At 35.0% G+C, this 22,346-nt stretch overlaps 1 protein-coding gene across 7 annotated transcripts in view; it reads right to left on the minus strand.

The window, feature by feature from the left end:
• The window catches only part of ZBTB20 (zinc finger and BTB domain containing 20), an 848,072-nt gene that overhangs the window by 740,376 nt on the left and 85,350 nt on the right, over positions 1–22,346 (minus strand). The window contains exon 1 of one of the 7 annotated variants that reach the window (XM_018040060.1): positions 4,284–4,310. The exons of the other annotated variants lie outside the window; for them this stretch is intronic. The gene's annotated coding sequence lies outside the window, so the exon portion shown is untranslated. Of the gene's footprint in view, positions 1–4,283; positions 4,311–22,346 lie in introns of those variants that run through there. 7 annotated transcript variants of the gene reach the window in all.

Consider the following 22,346-nt stretch of genomic DNA (forward strand, 5'->3'; position numbering starts at 1 on the left):
AGCATACATAGCATAGTTTTTTGTTGTTAACGTTTAGAAAGTTATGAAAAATACTGGCTGCTTTTAATCTATATGAGTCAGTTTCCTCATCCCTAAAATGGGCAGCATGATTACACTGTGTGGATATTGTGACAACTGAATGAAATAATGCTTGTCAGGAGCTTAGAACAGTGACAAGGTATGCACTAAAACATTTGTTGCTGTTGTTGCAATTAGACCTCGCACTGTTCTACATGGGCAGAGCTTAGAGAGGAAATGGGTGTGCCTGGAATAAGAAGGAAGAATACTCTTTCAACAACTTCAGCAAGCAATGTGCTACATCAGTAAAACAGGGAAAAAGGCAGCAAATCACATTTCGGCTTCCTCTTATATTACTCTCACTGAAGTATCCTTATGTCACACACAAGACTGACTACAGAAAGCTCTGTAGTATCCAACATTCAACTTCCCGTAAGAACTTATCAATTCCATTCATGACGTTAATCATATTTAACTTCAATTTTCCTATATCAAATTCTAACCAACTATAAAAAATGTAGCATATGATCTTACCTATATATACATACAAATGTATATAAACATACATATAGACATATTATATATAATACTAAAATAGCCAGGTGATTTTTCTTATATCAATTTTTGTAATTTTTTGATGTATTAAACAATAGGGCTATTTTCACTTGAATTAAATAAAATTTTTATCTATTAAAAAACACAAAGATGGATGGACCTTGAGTATATTATGGTGACTGAAATAAGTCAGATGAAAACAAACACAGCATAGTTTCAAACAGAAACAGGCTCACAGATACAGAAAACTGCTGGTTGCCAGAGGAAGGGGTGGGGATGGTGGGTGAAATAGATGAACAGGATTAAAGGGTACAAACTTCTAGCTATAAAATAAGTCACAGGGATGCAATGTACAACATAGGAAATACTGTCAATAATATTGTTATAACTGTATAGTGACAGATGGTAACTAGAATTATTGTGGTGACTGCTTTGTAATGTATAAAAATATTGAATCACTATGCTGTGCACCTGAAACTAGTATAATATTGTATGTCAATGATAATTAAAAAAATCAAAAAGAGTATTGAGAAAATACACTTTTCTTAAACTACATTTATACAGAAGAAATTTGTCCATTTGCAAAAATTAAAATTTGTAATTTTAATTGCAGTAATGACTACGATTTCTTAAATTAAGAGGAAAAAAAAACTGGCAAGCAACTAAATGTGATCAATTCAGTTAAACTCAGAGGGCTTCATATTCTCTAGGACATCACTAATAGGGAAAAGCCTTGTAACAGGTAAAGAAAAACTAAGTAAAACAGGAAGGGGATATGAGTATAGGATTTAGCCCTCCCTTTCAGAAAATTAGGAAAAAAAATTCAGGTCAGTGATATTTCTTTCTCTCTGCCACTTTCATATTTTTTCCTTAAACTCAAATTCTGATCTGAATCTTTTTCTTTACTCCTTCTTTTCATACTGTAAAATTCTAAGACTGTTCCTCAAAACTACTGACTTTACCTAGATCACTTGATGAGGGCTCAATAAATGTAGACCACCAATTTCAGTCGAAATAATGCTACCAATTTCAGTCTTTCATCAGCACATTTTCATCTGGCTCAATGAGGAGTTGTTTGAGCCATAGATCAACTAAAGCAATTTTTTAATGTTTTTTAACTGAACAGAGAATCATAATTTACAATTATAGGTCTTTGGGGTTAGCAGCAAGTTAGAGGTGGCTCTGTCAGGCAGCTCTGGGCTACTTATAATAACTGTTAAGCCCAAAGTTATGGAGATCCTCTTTGAGAACTACCTTTAGGATGTGTCCGGTGCTGCATCAATAATTATTCAAACCTCAAAGGCTGAAGGTTTCAACTTGGATTATTAATTCATCCAATGGCATATTAAAAGTGTAGCATCAATCCTTTGCCCTCAAAATGAAAAAGAAGAGAGCAAATGTTGAGTAAGGGTTTCACTCTCAGTAATCATGGGGCCATTTGTATCAGAGTTGCTATTTTGAAGAAATTCTGTTTTATTATCTCAACTAAAATTCATGTTAACCTTAAATTAAGAACTTAAGGCTACTTAAGAACTAACATGTACAACTTGACTATGCTATTTGCAATTACTGAAATAGTCTTTAGCATTGTAAGCATTATGAAGAAATATTTCTTTCATGCCTCATTCATATTTGCCAATATAGGTTATGAATTAGATTTTAAGAGAAACCATTTTAATATATAACAAAATCCCACCTTGCTATGGGCAAGACTGTACTCCATACTGTAACAATGACAATTTTCCAGTCAACATCATAGCTTGGAAAATAATTATTAAAACAAATACAAATCTCTATTGCAGAATATGGGTTTTTAGTGACAACAGAAGAAAAAACAAGTATGCTTCCCTTAGATACTCTTGGCACAAATGCCAAGAGCTGATGTAGACCCTCCAACTTAAAATTTAATTATTTGTTAGCACATAAATTAGATGGTATCTATTTTTCTAAATTGTATTAATATGTTGATATATTTCAAAATGAGGCTTCCCAGGTGGCTCAGTGGGCAATGCAGGAGGCATGGGTTTGATCCCTGGGTCGGAAAGATGCTCTGGAAGAGGGCACAAGAATCCACTCGAGTATTCTTGCCTGGAGAATCCCATGGACAGAGGAGCCTGGGCAGACTACAATCCATGGGTCCCAAAGAGTCAGACACAGCTGAAGTGAGTTAGCACGCATAATCCAAAATGAAACAATGTGATTTGATAAAGTACTTTTATGAATATTTTCTTCTACTTTTGCTTTAAACATATTTGTCACAAACTTCAAGGTTGATTTACCAGTTTTAAAGCAACCCTGTGAGTTATTTGTTTTTCTCTGAGGAGTACAACTCTGAATTAAGCCTTTGTAGTTTTTATCTTTTCACACTTGGCAGCAAAAGTCATCAAGTTGTACCAGAAAGTGTTATAAATGACAAAAAGCTTCAATAGCTTCCTTTGATTATTTGACAAAATTTGAGAAAAGACAACATTAGGAACTAGTTGGAGAAAGAACTATTGGTATTTATCATTGGGCTTTTCTACCTGTACTGTTTAAAATACTTGTACGAAATTGTCACAACTGCATATTCACTTTTCTCAGCTTTTAGTAAACATAAGGTCTATATTGCTCCAGAATATTCACTATGTGTATTAGTGATATATGTACTAATTATATATATATACATATATATGCAATATTATTATGAATTATTTAGTTAAAAATTTCACCAATACCTTTACATTTCAATGAATTTATTTTTCTCTACTAATACATTTTTGTGAATTGGGAATATAATAGAAAAGTAACAACAAACATTTGCAGGTTATATAAAACATATCAGCTAAGACATATCAATATTGTATCAATCAATTATTATTGATTGAGATAAACTATCTTTGTAAAACATGCAAACTTTAAACACACAGTATGTGAAAATATGTCTTATGTTGTGAAATGATTGTAAAATTAATGTGAATAAAATTATTATTATTTTATTTGTTTTATTGATTTATTTGGCTGTACTGGATCTTAGTTGTGGTATGTGGGAGCTGATTCTCTGATCAGGGATCAAACCCAGATCCCTGGCATTAGGAGCATGGGGTCTTAACCATTGGACCACCAGGGAAGTTCCCTGAACAAAATTATTTCACTGGTTTTTTTCTCTAAAACTACAAAAATTTATGAGCCTTCTGACAAACTGCCAGGTCCACAAGCAACAAATTAGGAAAATATTGTTATAAAGGCTAAAACCCAAAAGTCTGAGTTGGGATAGATGATGCAGATAAGATAATTAACTACTACATACTAGAATTACTTGAAGTAGTTGAGAAACTTTCAAAAACAGCAACCCATTCACATCATAAACAATCTTCTTTGCCATCATCTGTGACTGAGAAACATGCTTCATCTAAACACCTTGTTATGAAACACTGTGAAATAAAACATGAGCCATAGTCAATAGATTTCTTGAGTAATAAAACTCAGATACACAGTCCAATCTGTATAAATGTGGCCTTCCTTTGTATAAAATGGCATTTATGGCATCTAAAAAGGATCTTCCCCTGAGTAATAATTCAAACAAATAAGCAAAACAGAACACCACACTGTAGATGTGATTTCAGTAGATCTGATTTCAGTAGATCTGATTTCTCAGTGTTTGTTTTATTTTTACAGCAAGCTCATGCATGCATGTGGCACTTAAAGATACAAATTCTTATGTAAATTCTCACCTTCTAACGACCGTACACTTCAGTCACAGTACCATGACTTCTTTAAACATTTTGCAAAATGAAAGACCTAGGAGAATATGGGAGTAGAACCAAGAAAAATGAAAACTGTAAATATGCAATGCAGGTTCTTTCAAATTAGGTCTTTCCTTCTTCCATGGTCTCAACTTTCATGAAGTCTTCATTTTTTCTCTTGCAGTATTGATATAATATCTGAAGTGGTAATAACTTTTTCTACTTATTAAAAGTATACTATAAGAGGTTCTGCTTTTGTGAACACCAGACATTTTTGCCCCAAAAACAAATGTTCTATAGGTTAGATGGTTAACAAATACAACCTGGAGAAGCTACCTCCTTCTCTTTCCCCTGGTGAGTTTTCTTATCCTATACATAATAGCTCAGCTGGTAAAGAACCCACCTGCAATGCAGGAAACCCCAAGTCAAATCCTGGGTTGGGAAGATTCCCTGGAGAAGGGATAGGCTATCCACTCAAGTATCCTTGAGCTTCCCTTGTGGCTCAGCTGTTGAAGAATCTGCCTGCAATGTGGGAGACCTGGGTTTGATCCCTGGTTTGGAAAGATCCTCTGGAGTCGGGAAAGGCTACCCACTCCAGTACTCTGGCCTGGAGAATTCCATGGACTATAGTCCATGGGGTCACAAAGAGTCAGAAACAACTGAGTGACTTCACTTTCATACATATTACAACCAAAATTAACTTAGGTAACAAAAATGGACTTAAGAGTATAAACTGTAATTTTTTCTCTGGTTATTAAATTCTGAGTGTTTATTATTTATTTAATTATTCATTAGTTATTTAATAATTCATGTGGTTGGAATTATTATATTTTACAGGAAACAGAAACACAAAGAATCTGAGGCTGTATCAGAACATTGTCACAATTCTCTCAATAAAAACAAATTATGATTTAGTTGATGATGAACAACTTGCTCCCATATATGTTTACCCTATACATGGTGGAACTGAGTGTTAACAATGCTTGTCTCTTATGCAACTACCTGGAATTGTAGTAACTCCCTGATCCCAGAGGCAGTATGATCATAAAGCTGGTATAAACAAAAAAAAATAACATTAATAGCTGAAAAATGTTTCTATATCAAGTACCAACTCTTTTTATTTGAAGAACATCTATATACACAGGAAAACCTATTATTTCTATTTCAATCCAATTAGCCTTTTATTCCTGAATTAATTTGGCTAAGACAAAAAAGTTGCCATACATGCCTGTGCAACATCTCATTTAAAGACCATCTCAAGGCTTGCTTATTTAATATGGTTTAAAACCTATGCCAAAGTCAGGGACTTGGGTTCATCTGATTTATATTGATAAATCATAATGATAATTATAATAATATCCCAACAGAAGTGTCTGTCATTTCAGGTAAGATAAATAATCTTGGCTTAATTAAAACAAATGTTGAGATGATTATTACTGTGTACATTTCACAGCAACTATAAGCTTCACAAAATGAATCAAATTCACAGTTGCTACTCTCACAGAGCTTACATATTAAGGACTTCTATGAAAGGTCAACCATTATTCTTTGCTCACACATGCAGGAAGCAAAATCAATGATCTGCCCTTTGTTTATAAAGTTGTGATACTTTTGGATTTTTATTTTCATTTTAATTGATTATTTCTTAAATAACTGTTTCAAAATAGTAATTTTTGGATGATCTACAAGAGTATTAAAGACTAAAAAGGCATTTATAAAAATCCATGCATTTTCTAGCTTGTGTGTGTGTGTGCTCAGGTCGCTCAGTTATGTCCAACTCTTTGTGACCCTATGAACTGTAGTCCGCCAGGCTCCTCTGTCCGTGGAATTTTCTAGCCAAGAATGCCAGAGTGGGTTGCCATATTTTGCTCCAGGGGATCTTTCCAAACCAGGGATCGAACCTGCATCTCTTGTGTCTCCTGAATTGGCAGGCGGATTCTTTACCACTAGCACCAGTGGGAAGCATTTTCTAGCTTACCAAAACAAATTCTTTTTTCACAAGTACACACACTCTTACCTGCAAACTTCAGCCATACTGAAGTGTCTACACACTCATGAACCTCTCACAGACTCTCTTCTTTTTTTAAACCTCCAGGATTTTGGACAAGCTATTTTCAGTTTCTATGATATCCTGAAAACTTCTATCTTTGAGTAACTTTTTCAGTGTCATATTAGCCATCCTATTCTACAGGAAGTCTTCCCTGGCTTGGGTTAGGTGCCCTCCTATCTACCTCCATACCTCTCTGAGGTAGCATGTTTCCATAGTAACTACAGTATAGTAATGAAAACGTCCAAAGATCTGCCAGTCTCTCTCTCTAAACCAAATGTTCTTTGAGGACAGAGATATTTGGTGATTGCTGTTATATCTCTAGCACCTAGACAAATCGGAGATATTGACAAAACAGTATATTTCAGAATATAAGGTAAGCTGTTTCCTCAATATTACTTTTCAGAAGAAAGGCTCTGTTTATGGAACATACTCCCAATTACTTATTTTAAACAACAAAGTACTATTTTAAAAAGATGTATTATCTAAAAATAACTGTATTCATTATTGGTTTTGAATGGTCTTATAGGTCATTCTGATAAAACAGCTTAAAATAAAGGCAAAATTTTAATACATGGTTACTGTTCATTCTTGGCAATATATTAAAAACTGCAAGTATAAGGTGCCAATGTAAGCAAGGCTTTCAAAGATCACTTAGAAAAGCAGAAAAAGTATATGGTTACATTACAGAGGTGATAAATAAATGCTTAAGGGACAAATGTTAAAAACAATCTCATTCTTTTACAAATGGTATTTGTATCTTATAATGGACTTAACAGGTGACAGTATATAATACTTATTAGATTGGATTTAAAACATGCTGTAACTAAAATAATGGGCTTCCCTGGTGGCTCAGTGGTAAAGAATCCACATGACAATTCAGGAAGCACAGGTTCAATCCCTGGGTCAGGAAAATTCCCTGCAGAAGGCAATGGTAACCCACTCCAGTAACAGATAAAACTGAATGCTACAGAAGAGTTTGAAAAAGACACTAATTTTTGAAAATGTATGTTAAAAAGTTGAATAAAACTGGCTCATAAAATTAGGATTGACAAATAATATAGTAATTTAAATATTATGTGGCATTTTAATTATACTTATGTTACTAAACTCTCCTGGAAATTTTTTTCCATGATAAAATAGGGACTCTAGTGACTTACAATTATCTTCTTTAGGGGCATGTATAGAACTTGATAAACATGTGATTAAATAAGTGATCAAATGACGTCAACTCTCTTTCATTTTCTTTTAAAAAACAAAACAAAAAGAAAAAAAAAAGAAACCAAACTATTACATTATTAAACACTTTCATGTAAGAACAACTTATAATACATTTTACAAATTAAAATTACTTGGTAATATGTATATTCACAGCTTGATCCTCTGCATCTCACATTGGTTTTTGACTTTTATTTCACGTATAACACATGCTATAAAGAGTAAAGAGCATTTAATTTCACAAATATATAGGTTAATTGGCATAAAATCTTAAAGAACTTTTCTATAAAATTTTTTATGTATAAATGCCATTTATGATTAAACGTATGATCAATAGGTCAACTGACATGGACATATGACTAGAACACCACTATGCCATTTCATCTACAGAAAGGAGTAAAAATAAAAGGATGGTAACAAAACAAAAGCTATGATAAAACTCAATTAGAACAACAGAAAGCTAAGAAAAGCCAAAATTATAGAATACTGATTTTTAAATGTTGCTCTATCATTTTCAAGCACTTTTTTTCTATTTTAGATGTAAACTTTCATCTTAATACTCAAAAATTCCAAATTATTGGTATATAAATTATAAATGACTTAATTGAAATTTCATAATGCTAAAGCTTTAAGCTTAAAAATGCCTCAGTCAAATTTTTGGCTGGACATAGCCATTCAATAATCCATTCAGATCTTTAGATACTAATTCAATAAGTATTGAGATTCTATTTTGAGTATATGTTAGTTTTTAGAATGACAATGAGAAGAATAAAACAGACATAATCCCCTGCTTTTATATAACCAACATCTACTGGAAGCCAGACACTAATTTATTACCATACAAGTGATTACATACCTATTAGTAGAGAGATTTTGGAGAAAAAAAAAATGGAATTTATGATAGTATTTGAGAAAAGGATCAGACATATGCTTAAGAACATTCCTTTGCAGAACTGATGTTAAAGCTGAAATGTGATGGATGGGTACGAGTTTAGTGGGTGAGAAATCAAAGCTGGTAGGGGCTAGGATTAAAGTTTAGAGGTTTATTCTTAAATGAATATATAGGCTAGTAAGAGCTGTTAGTTCATTGTTGGAAGAGAAATTAATGTTGCTAAAGCAATATCTGAAAGATAGTTTGTTCTGCTAAGTAAGCTAAAACCTACTCTAGTTATGTTGGTCATAATTTCAATGTGCTTCATAAACTCCTTTTTTACACAGGTCAAATTTAAGCAAGTTCTTTTCCAATTATTTTAAATTTGAAATTAGTGATATCTTTTATTCAGAATTTAATAAACTAAAGCTTTCTAAAGATAGAAGTGCCTGGACCACAGTACTATTTTGTGTACTAAAGAAATATGGAGTCAAAAAGATGAGATTAAAATTATGTTGTACTATTAAATGGGAATTCATCATCTTTCTTTCTTGAAATATTTAACTAGAAGATAAATTTTCCACTTGGAAGAGGCTTGTCAAGCTTTCACTCCTACCACTGACTATCCTATACAAATAAAGAAACAAATGAACAAAAAGACCCACTCAGTTCAATTTTAAAATTCATAAATTTAAATTTTTGTTTTATTATAATTTTTGAAGTATATTTAATTTTTTATTATAAAACCATAAGTCCTTATGGAGGAAATTTAGAAAATGTAAAGAAATGAAATTTTTCAGAATCACATCACTGCAAAACAAGCACTGTAAACATTGTAGAGTTTGAATTTTTAGTTACTACTAATACAATTTAATTGTTTAATTGGGTTTAAAATTAAATATTAAAATATTTATAATTAGTCTCTCTGTTACATCCCTGGTGGCTCAGACAGTAAAGAATCTGCCTGTAATCCAGGAGACCTGTGCTCGATCCCTGAGTTGGAAAGACCCCCCTGGAGAAGGGAATGGCCACTGGAGAATCCCATGGACAGAGGAGCCTGGTGGGCTACAGTCCATGGGGTCGCAAAGAGTTGGACACCACTGAGCAACTAAGTAAGTAAAATCTACAATAAGGACCAAAATGAATGCTACAAATCTGTGCCTATAATTCTCTCATTTGGAAAGCCACTTCGGCTCTCTTTCTGAAAACAGCTATTTTTCGCTAAATAAATATGGGTGCATGTGTGCATGCGTGCTAAGTCACTTCAGTCGTGTTGGACTCTGCCACCCTAAAGACTATAGCCCGTCAGGTCCCCTAGTCCATGGTATTCTATAGGCAAGAATATGTGTGTGTTAGTCGCTCAGTTCTGTCTGACTCTTTGCGACCCAATGGACTGTAGCCCACCAGGCTCCTCTGTCCACAGGATTTTCCAGGCAAGAATACTGACTGGAATGGGTTGACATGCCCTCCTCCAGGGGATCTTCCTGACCCAGGGGTCTCTTATTTGGAAAGCCACTTTGCCTCTCTTTTTGAGAACAGCTATTTTTCAACTAAATATTATAGATACAGATAAAGAATTATCAAGCAAAGCCAATGTTGTTTTAATGTGTACTCCAAACAAAAGAAACTTAAATCTAAATCATTTAATCGATCCCTTTGAAAGATGTAGCATTTTGAAGACTATACACCTTCTTTCCATAATTCCAACAGAGACTTTTATTTCTTCATTTTTAGAACTATTTTTTGTTTGTTTTGTTTTTCTTTCAGTTGAACAATTAAGAATGTAGTGGGATTGATTTCAAAAGCTACATAGTATGTTTTTAAGTGTCATCAAATATTATGAATATTCAAATCACTCAGAATGTAACATGCTCACACGATATAGTACAGAGTTCAAATAGTACCACGCCCTCCTGTCTCACTCTGAGAATGATGAGCTCACTAATGAGCAAAAGCTCATTTCAGCAAAATACATATTAGATATATATTCTTTTTTCTTTCAAGGAATGTTAAATTTGTGTAAGTTAAATACGCTTATATTAACATATTTATTCATGAGATTTCACTGCACTTCTTCCTAACTTTCTTACAGTATATATTCATTATATAATTCAGGAATTTCCATATTGAAAATGGAGAATTATATTTGCTCTTTACTTAAATTATCCCAATATCCTCTGAACCAATTCATTACACTTAAATTATGAATCAAACTTGTAAGAGATGCAGTATGATAACACCCACAAAAATAACTACAAAAAAGACGAAAACAGACTACAAAAGTGTATTATTATCGGATACACTACATAGTTTTTATTTGGTTTAGCTTGTGGTCTGTTTGACACTGTATTCCATAAAAACCCCACTATCTTTACCCTAAATTACTAATGATTGTAATTTCAATTAAATCAGGCTTTCATTTCAAGTCTGGAAGTTTCTCACCAATTCCTAATATTGAAGACGGATAATTTAGGTTCGGAAAGATTATGTGAATTGCCCAAGATTTCTGTAGTTATTTGACAGCAGCATTAGAACCCAACTCAACACTACATCATGTTCTAGTTTTAGTCTTTCTAGATTTAGGTTACATAGTTCAAGTGAAAACCATGAAAATAACTTCAAGTCATCCATTATCACGCAAGCAACAGTTACTTGGATAATACAAAATTGGTTGATTTGATATTCTGATCCATACAAAACCTAAAACAAAGAATCAGAAAAGGCTCCTATGTTGGCCCATAGAGGAATTATTAATATCACTACAAGTAACACAGTCTTGTTGAATTTTTTTAGCACTTTACCCTTTTTATGATCAATAATTTTATAATGTTTTATAGGCCCTGGAAAAATATACAAACTGATCATAAGAACTATTAATTACAAGACTTGCTCCGGTTCTCCTACTAGTTCATGCTGAAGGTCTTCAACCTCAAGTCTGAGTTGTTGTAGAAGTCACAATTTTTACAGATAATGATATTTTCCTAAAAACATATAAATATTCCAGAGGCTCCCTGAAATCAGAAACATGTACAAAACACAGGTCCCAGCTTTTTTAATATCCCTTTCCTATTACTAAAATATAAAGCCACAAAACAATTTTAACTGTCACAAACTTTCGCTACCTCCTTGCATTCTCTCTCTCTCGGGTCACTTACCTTGGGAGAAGCCAACTGATCCGTCACAAGGACACTCAAGCACGCCCTATGGAAAGACCCCTGTAATGAAGAACTGAGACTTCCAATCAACAGTCAACAAGAAAGAGACTTCTTGCCAACAGCCACCATGGAAGCAGATGCATTCCAGTTCTCATAAGACTGATACCCAAGCTAACATCTTGATTAAAACCTCATAAGAAATTCTGAATTAGAACCAGTCAGCTAAGTAGCTCCCACAGTTCTGACCCACAGAAACAATAAGACAAAAAAGGTTTGTTGTTTTAAGCCACTAAGCCTGGTGTGATTTGTTATATAACTACAGAATGCTAACACCTACTATAAGAAACTAGGTAAGTTAGCTCTCTGAATCTGCTTTTTTCACTGTTATGAGAAAATAGACGTACTAATAGCTAACCTATGTTATTGTTGTTGCTTAGTCACTAAGTTGTGTCTGATTCTTTTTGACTCAATGGATTATAGTCTACTAGGCTCCTCTGTCCACGGGATTTCGCATGTAACAATACTGGAGTGGGTTGCCATTTCCTTCTCCAAGGGATCTCCCCAACCCAGGGACTGAACCCAAACATATAGCACTATTGTAATGATAAAGAAGTTAAAACAGCTTGCATAGCAGATAGTAAAAGCTCAGTAAGTATTATTATTATTTTCTATTAATATTGTTATAAAATATTATCATTAGTAGTCATAGAAGGTTACCACATTTCATAATATTTTGCTTCCTCATGTTTACTTCATTGGCTATTTGGATTAAATTTATACACTACTGAGAATCAAAACTAATAATAGAAAATGAAATAATAAAAATATTAGAAGAAAATACTAAAATTATTTGCCTAGATAGTATATTCAAAAGCAGAGACACTACATTGCCAACAAAGGTCAGTCTAGTCAAGGCTATGGTTTTTCCAGTGATTGTGTATGGATGTGAGAGCTGGACTTTAAAGAAAGCTGAGCACCGAAGAATTGATGCTTTTGAACTGTGGTTGTCGGAGAAGACTCTTGAGAGTCCCTTGGACGGCAAGGAGATCCAACCAGTCCATCCTAAAGGAGATCAGTCCTGGGTGTTTATTGGAAGGACTGATATTAAAGCTGAAGCTCCAATACTTTGGCCACCTCATGCGAAGAGTTGACTCATTGGAAAAGACTCTGAGGCTGGGAGGGATTGGGGACAGGAGGAGAAGGGGACGACAGAGGATGAGATGGCTGGATGGCATCACCGACTCGACGGACATGAGTCTGAGTAAGCTCTGGGAGATGGTGATGGACAGGGAGGCCTGGCGTGCTGCGATTCATGGGGTCACAAAGAGCTGGATATGACTGAGTGACTGAAATGAACTGAGGGAGTAAATTTTTCCATAGCATATTGCCAAGGTAAGAAACTTTAAATCAAATACTGAGAAGTAGGACTACATAAAAATTAAGACTACCTGCAGAGTAAATGAGGGCTTCTCTGGTGGCTCAGTAGTAAAGAATCTACCTGTGATGCAGAAGACGCAGGAGACCAAGGTTCACTCCCTGGGTGGGAAAGATCCCCTGGAAAGGGCACAGCAACCCACTCCAGTATTCTAGCCTGGAAAATTCCATGGACAGAGGAGCCTGGCAGACTACAGTCCACAGGGCTGCAAAGAGTCGGGCACAACTGAGCAAATGAATACACACATGGCTATAAGGAGAGTATCAGGGGAATCCTCAGTTTATATCTAAGATCAAATCATACAGCTATCTAGCTTTTCCATAGCCATATCTTTTCAATTTATAGCATGTTGTTTACAACACTGATTACTAATTTTCCTTACAGCATTTCTGGGCTTAATATGAGAAGAGAGGGAGAAAACACATAGCAAAAGGAACACTTTTTCCTCTTCTACTTAATCATACAATTTGGAATGGAAGTATCTGCATGATGATAAAGTTGTATCTAATTTGTGCCCCAAAGTGTTTTATTCTGTTGGAATTTTAACTGGATTTGCATTGATTCTACAGATTGCATTGGTAAGAACCAATATTGTTAACAACACTGAACTTTTGAATCCATGAACATGGTTTATCTCTCTTTTTATTTACTTCATCTTTAACTTCTTTCAGTAGCATTTTGTGAATTTTCAATGTACAAGTCATATATGCGTCTATATGTATACATCCTTTCTATCTATCTACCTATTTAGGAGTTCATTTTATACCTAAATATATCCGATTTTATGCTATTATCAATGGTATTTCATATTTTCCTCTCTAAACCTTAATGTTAATCATTTTTAAAATGGGAGTAATGTAGAATCTACCTCAAAAGGATTGTGAGGAGAATATATAGAACAGAGTAATAGTCAATAAATGTGAGCTAATGTTATTACTCATAAAGCTTTTCCCTATTTCTGTATATACACATACTATTCATGATTCAAAATCCAGTTAAAATGCACCTCGATAAGAAGTCTTTCCTCTACATCCAAGCTAAGTGTGCTTTCTTAAATAAGTCATTAATAAATATTTCCCAAAAACAAAGAAACATAATCAAGCATTACTAAGAAAAGGTTTTCACAAGTTCATGAATCTACTTAAACCTACTGCCATCATTGTGTTAAATCCCTTGCTTACACAAAGATACATACGCTTGCAACATTTTCTTATCTAACAATCTAGTTTCTTTTATCAAAAAGAAAAATGAGGTTAGTATGACATGACTTGCTCTCGGCAAAATAATGATATGGGTGTTAATAATCACCTTGGTTTGTACATGATCACAAATAATCTATTCATGCTTAGAATAGATTTCAGAATTTTGCTGGAGATAAAATTAACTCTGTAGATTACAGAATTCATCTTTATTTTATTTTTAAGACTTTATACATTTGCTTATATCCAGTATTTTATACTTTCCGACTCTCTAAATGTGATCATATCTAGACGTTATGAATTTTCACTGGAAAAAAAACACTGGTTTTCCATTGGAAAAAAACTGGTTAAGGTGTCACAGGTTCGGATTCCAGGTGCTTTGATGGACCACTATGTAGCTTGAAAAATAGTATTTAGTTTCAGTTAACACATCTATGCTGCTGCTGCTGCTAAGTCACTTCAGTAGTATGCAACTCTGTGCGACCCCATAGAGGCAGCCCACCAGATTCCTCCGTCCCTGGGATTCTCCAGGCAAGAATACTGGAGTGGGTTGCCATTTCCTTCTCCCAAAGCATGCATGCATGCTAAGTCACTTCAGTCGTGCCTGACTCTGTGCAACCCTATGGACAGCAGCCACCAGGCTCCTCTGTCCACAGGATTCTCTAGGCAAGAATACTGGAGTGGGTTGCCATTTCCTTCTCCATAACATATCTATACATGGAGATAATAGCATCTTCTTGGGTATGCTGCTGCTGCCGCTGCTGCTGCTACGTCGCTTCAGTCGTGTCCGACTCTGTGCAACCCCACAGATGGCAGCCCACCAGGCTCCCCCGTCCCTGGGATTCTCAAGGCAAGAACAATGGAGTGGATTGCCATTTCCTTCTCCAGTGCATGGAAGTGAAAAGTGAAAGGGAAGTCACTCAGTCACGTCTGACCCTCAGCGACCCCACAGACTGCAGCCTTCCAGGCTCCTCCGTCCATGGGATTTTCCAGGCAAGAGTACTGGAGTGGGGTGCCATTGCCTTCTTGGATATAGTGAATATTAAATGAGAGTAAGTATTCAAAATTATTTAGTTTTTCTTTTTCCTCACCTATGAAATGGGAATATTCATCCCTCCTTACTACTCAAGATCACCATCAGGACCCAGTGAAATATATACATTGACAGTGCTTTGCAAAACACACATTATATAAATGGACAGGATTTTTTTCCCAAAAATATAATTATTATCATTCCAGAAAAAATGCCATACTGAGAATTTGACTATAAATTTACCTAAGTGGCCTCTTACTAACCAGCTCAATCATTGATTTCCATTGCCTTCTTTCAATCTGAATGCCATTCCTCTCAGCAGAGAAAAATATAAGCAAAATAAATGTTTGTTGTCTCTTCCTACTTTGTATCACCTCCTAACATTATATCATATTCTTCCAAGTAATGGCTTTATCTGTTTGGTACGTATGACTTTTCATACCCCTTCTCAAAGTTTATTTTTCCAAGAGACTAAATTAGGGACTTTCTTGGCAGTCCAGTGGTTTAGACCTTGCCTTCCAATGCAGGGGATTCAGGTTCTGTCGCTGGTCAAGTAGCTAAAATCCCACATGCCTCAAGGCCAAAAAACTAAAACACCAAATAGAAGCAATATTGTAACAGATTTCAATAAAGACTTTAAAAAAGTGGTCCACATTAAAAAAAAAAAAACCTTTAAAAAATTTTAGAGAGATTAAATTAGAATTACGGAAAAGAAAGTTGAAAATTTTTAAAGTTAATTGTCACAGATAACAGAAATAATTTCACTGAGGTATTCTAAAATATCAATAACTAAGTATTATAAACAATAAGTGTCAATTACATTATGGTGAAAATATTTTAATGTAGCTATCTTGAACATAAGCTGGATTGTCTTTCAGGCCATAGACATTAGTCTTTTCTACCAATGACCACACAAAAACTAAATAATATGTACTCTGCCACAAAAAGACAATATAAAAATATATATTCCCATCTCTATTAATTGACCAGAAAATATTTTGTCACCGTGAACCTAGACTGACCATAGTACAGAATCTGTCATTAAGTGTTCAGTTCACACACATACACTCCAAACTGGTCCAACAAGTTCTATTATGCCAGTTACCAGCATTGCCAGCCCCTTTGCCCTTCACTGCCTGGAGAACGTCCATCAGAAACAGGGAAGCAGAGCAAGCTGCCACAATGCACCATTGATGCTTGAGCAAGGCTGCCCAAGCAGCTGCAACAACAGGGCAACTCTTCAAAGTGTCAGCATTGAAACTTAGAATTCTCCTTCCCATACAACTATCAATGAAAACCTTTATAAGCTACAATCAATTACAAAATAAATCTCTGAGACAAATCATGTTCTTTTTCATTTCCCCTCTCCTCTTTCTCCTTTCAACACTAAATGTCCTTGGTTTAAAAAAAAAAATCAAGGAGAAATTCCCTCCTTTTCCTCCTCGATCTCTGTCTGCCTCTCTTATGTTCTAAAAATTTTCTCAAGGAGGTTTAAGGATTTGTGCTAAACACTTTTGTTTACAAGACATGTCTTGGGTTTTTTGTTTGTTTGTTTGTTGTTGGGTTTTGTAGTTGGAGTTTCTCATTTAAAAACTTCAAAAGGCACTTGAAATTTTGAGCACACTCATTCCAGAATTTTTGGCAAAGCATGTTTTTGATTATTGAAAGATAATCTAAATTCTGAAGTGCAAGCACTGAATCACATAACCTCCATATTTTTGTAAACCACAACAAAAGTGGTTTTACATTAACTATAGATGAATAAGTAATGAGTCAGTGAACAGTTAAAAGCATTCCATGAGAATGCATGAACTAGCCATGTGAACTTCTCGATAGAAAAATCCTAAGTGTTTAGACATTACTTAGAATGAGGGAAAGCTACTCTTTAATAAATGCAGTATGTTTAATCTGTCTTATGTGACTAAACCTACCATATCAAATGAAAATATACTTTTGTTTTTTTCTATATCTCCTTAGCCACAAGTAGTTAATGACTTATTTTCATATGAAACACATACTTGAAACCTGATAATTGTAAACAACCACTTTTAGATTTAACTCCATGTCTTTTACCAGGTAAACAACATGAGTTCCTTATAGAAAAAAGAGGGAACTCCTCTAAATAATATTTATTCTCAAGAGACAGAATGTCTAAACTTCAGCATTGCCTAGGTATAAACCATTTAATTCTTCTAGATAACTAAAACATGCACACTTCATTGAGTCTTCTGTCTGAAAAATCAAAATCAAAAATATTTACATTCATAATTTGCTATAATTTTAAAATTATAGCAATAATTTCTCATCATTTTCAAAGTAATGCATCTACATAGTTTACTAAATAGTAACACAATGTTTCTTAAAACACACAAAAAACAGCAGCCCATATCTCAACCTTTGAGACCTCTGTCGAAATTCTTTCTAGTGTTTACCTGTTTATCTCTAAATAATAAGCTTATATTGTTATTTTTTATTTGTAAACTGTACAGACATTATTAATTTCTTACCACAGAAGATAAAGCCTTAGCTCTCTTACACCACCTACTTTCCTTTCATTTTCCCAGTATTTAGCCAACTGGTACATTTTTAATACATTTCCTTCCTTGAGTAAAAAGTTTTCTTTCCTACAATTCATATTGCCCATTTTTTCGCCAATCCCAAGTTTTGCAAGAGGAATATAAAATCTCTCTGAATATATCTCACTCTTCAATGTGAAGCATTCTGCTAATTCCAAATCTTCCTTCTGAACACATCCCTTTCTAGAGTTTTCTACCTTCCTGGCTCAATTAAGGACAGATGATTCTTAAGAACAATGCAGTTGTTATCCAGGAACTTCTCTTCACCTTTCTTATCTCATTCTCATCACTTATTTCCTGAATCCTCTCCTTCTTCTCTCTCCCCAGTTTTTCTTCATTTGGATACAGCATAGCCACCAAAAGATTCCTGAGAAAGTAACCTTGGAAGGTAAATTTTGAAGATCATGCACCTAAAAATGTCTTTCTTTCTACCTCCACACCTGATTAACAGTTTGACTAAGTATAGAATTCCAAATTTAAAGTAATTTGGCCTCAGAACTGAAAAGCCACATCTTCTAGCTTTGAATGTTACCATTAAGAAATCAGATACCATCCTGATTCTTGAACCAATGTGTCCATAGGGTTTATATTTTCTCTCTAAAAGTGTCTATCATCATCTATAAACCACTGGTAGTTTGAAATTTTCCAGTTATATATCTTGGTATAGATCTACTTCACATTTTTTCCAGTTTTATGAAGAAATAATTGGCATCACAGTATAAGTTTAAGGCATACAGAGTGATGGTTTGATTTATATGTACTGTGAAATGATTATGGCAATAGGCTTACCTAACATTCATCACCTCACATATGATAAAATGATAAAAAGAAAAAAAATATTTTCCCCTTTACACTTTTTATGGGCACCCAGTAAATCCTTTCAAAGTAGAAATGCTTGTTGTTCAGTTTGAAAAAAAAATTCTGATATAATCTCATGCTAATCTCTTCCCTATCACTTTCTCTGCTTTCCCCCATCTTCTGAAACTGTTATTAATCAGAGTTTTGTTTGTGAGACATTCTGATTTTATCTGCTCTCCTGTTATCCATTTGACTTTCTGCTCTGAAAATTTCAATCCTGTTAAAGTTATTACAGCTGAGCGCTTATTCTCTGATTATTCATTTCTTATATTAGTCTGTCATATTTCAAGGAAGTACTATCTTCTATCTATCTGAGTATATTAATTATATTTTTACTTCAGCCATTGTCTTCCAGAGGAAGTACTGCCTCCAATTCTTAAGCCAGTTCTGGAGCATGAAGTGGCTTGCATTTTCCTTGGCATAATACTCTCCAGGCACTTGTATTTAGCTTTCTCCACTCTACTAATTCCTTCATCTACTTTCAGTTCAGTTCAGTTCAGTCACTTAGTCGTGTCTGACTCTTTGCGACCCTATGAATTGCAGCACACCAAGCCTCCCTGTCCATCACCAACTCCCAAAGCTTACTCAAACTCATGTCCATCGAGTCGGTGATGCCATCCAGCCATCTCATCCCCTTCTTCTCCTGCCCCTAATCCCTCCCAGCATCAGAGTCTTTTCCAATGAGTCAACTCTTCGCATGAGGTGGCCTAAGTACTGCAGTTTCAGCTTTAGCATCATTCCTTCCAAAGAAATCCCAGGACCGACCTCCTTTAGAATGGACTGGTTGGATCTCCTTGCAGTCCAAGGGACTCTCAGGAGTCTTCTCCAACACCACAGTTCAAAAGCATCAATTCTTTGGCGCTCAGCTTTCTTCACAGTCCAACTCTCACATCCATACATGACTACTGGAAAAACCACAGCCTTGACTAGCCGGACCTTTGTTGGCAAAGTAATGTCTCTGCTTTTGAATATGCTATCTAGGTTGGTCATAACTTTCCTTCCAAGGAGTAAGCGTCTTTTAATTTCATGGCTGCAGTCAAAATCTGCAGTGATTTTGAAGCCCCAAAACATACTATTTCCACTGTTTCCCCATCCATTTGCCATGAAGTGATGGGAGCGGATGCCATGATCTTCATTTTCTGAATGTTGAACTTTAATCCAACTTTTTCACTCTCCTCTTTCACTTTCATCAAGAGGCTTTTTAGTTCCTCTTCACTTTCTGCCATAAGGGTGGTGTCATCTGCATATCTGAGGTTATTGATATTTCTCCCAGCAATCTTGATTCCAGCTTGTGCTTCTTCCAGCCCAGCATCTCTCATGATGTACTCTGCATATAAGTTAAATAAGCAGGGTGACAATATACAGCCTTGACGTACTCCGTTTCCTATTTGGAACCAGTCTGTTGTTCTCTGTCCATACCAAGACATAAAAAAATAAAATCTTGCCATTTGTGACAACATAGATAAATCTAAAAGGTATTATGCTAAGTGAAATAAATCTGAAAATGACAAATATTGTATGATTTCACTCACATGTGGAATTTGAAAGAAAAAATAAACAAGTGAACAAACATAACAAAACAGAAACAGTCACAAATACAGAGATCGCTAAACACATTGTTGCCAGGGAGGGAGGAATGGAGGAAAGATATTAAAAGGTACAGACTTTCAGTTACAAAATAAATGAGCCACGGGAAAGAAATATACAGCATGAGGAATATAGTAAATAATAACGTAATAGTTTACAGTAGTGACAGATGGTAGCTAGACTAATCATAGTGATCATTTTGTAATGTATAGAAATATCAAATCACTATGTTGTGTAGTAGCAATGTTGTAGGTTGATTATACTTCCAAAAAACAAAAAGAAAAAAATCAAGACAAACAATCTCATAGAAAAAGAAATCAGATCTGCAATCACTAGAAGCAGGGGGTGGAAGGGAAGGGAATTGGAAGAAGGTGATCAAAAGATAAAATATAAATAAGTACTAGGGATATAATATACAACACGATCAAGATAAATACCGCTTTATGTTATGTATGAAACTAAGAGTAAATCCTGAGGTCTCATCACATGGAAAAAAATTTTTTTCTTTTTCTTTTATTTTACATTGATATGAGATGATGAATATTTACCAAAGTTACTATATCAATTATTTCATGGTGTATGTAAGTCAAACCATCATGCTACACACCTTAAATGTATGCAATGCTGTATGTCAATTATATCTCAATAAAACTGGGAAAAAATAAAATAAATATAATTTTTTAAGAAATCAAGGAGTAGGCCCAAGGGATATGAGTCAAAACAGAGCACTGTGAACATATTCAAACTGAGACTATCTTTTCTATTTCTGTAAAGGTCCTTAGCAAAAGATTCTAAATATCAGGTTGAATAACAGGAATTTCCTCTGAAAAAAAGAAATTATCTTGAATCCCATCAGCTTAAAAATATCTTGTATAACAAAAAGGTATAATGTGTAGATTCTCACTAGGGAGAAGTCTGAATACCAAGCATATCATGTTTCAGAATAAAGATGGGTATTTTCTGGGATGCTATCTAGTTTTTATAAATTCCACTGCTGTCCTCACCTAAAATGACTATGGAAATGGTGTAGCTAAAGAAAAAAAAAAGGGATGAAATTTAAATCAACAAACTAAGAAATAAAAGTATAGGCTATACATGTTAACAAATGTTGACATATGGAAGAGCAAAGAAAAATATGTGAAGACACACTCCTGGGCAAAAGGCTGAGAACAGCCGAAATTGATAGGATATATGATGATTGAAGGGCTTCCCAGGTGGCTCAGTGGGTAAAGAACCCGCCTGCACTGCAGGAGTTGCAGGAAACATGGGTTCAATCCCTGAGTTGGGAAGATCTCCTGGAGGAGGACATGGCAACCCACTCCAGTATTCTTGCCTGGAGAATCACAGGGACAGAGGAGCCTGGCGGGCTGCAGACCATGGGGTCACCAAGAGCCGAACATGACTGAAGCGACTGAGCACACCCGCCCACACAGTGACTGAAACAAGAGCACAGGAAAGACAGAGTAGAGGAGAGACTTTAATATAACTAGTGGGTAGAAAAATGCAAAATGTTCCTTGGAAGGAAAGCTATGACAAACCTAGACAGCACATTAAAAAGCAGAGACATCACTTAGCTGACAAAGATCTGTATAGTCAAAGCTATGGTCTTACCAGGAGTCATCAATGGATGTGAGAATTGGCCCATAAAGAAGGCTGAGCACCAAAGAATTGATGCTTTTGAACTGCGGTGTTGGAAAAGACTCTTGAGAGTTCCTTGGACAGCACAGAGATCAAACCAGTCAATTCTAAAGGAAATCAACCCTGAATATTCATTGGAAGGACTGACGCTAAAGCTCCAATACTGTGGTCACCTGATACAAAGAGCTAACTCATTGGAAAAGACCCCAATGCTGGCAAAGATTGAAGGCAAAAGAAGAAGGGGACAACAGAGGATGAGATGGTTCGGGGCAACACCGACTCAACAGACATGAATTTGAGCAAACTCTGGGAGACAGCAGAAGACAGAGGAGCCTGCCATGCTGCAATACTTGGAGCTGCAAAGAGTCAGACACAGCTAAATAACTGAACAACAACAATAAGGAAAATGTATGTTGTATAAACTGAAGTAATCC

This window comes from Capra hircus, chromosome 1, assembly GCF_001704415.2.
Source record: "Capra hircus breed San Clemente chromosome 1, ASM170441v1, whole genome shotgun sequence".
In the NCBI taxonomy this organism is placed as follows: domain Eukaryota; kingdom Metazoa; phylum Chordata; class Mammalia; order Artiodactyla; family Bovidae; genus Capra; species Capra hircus.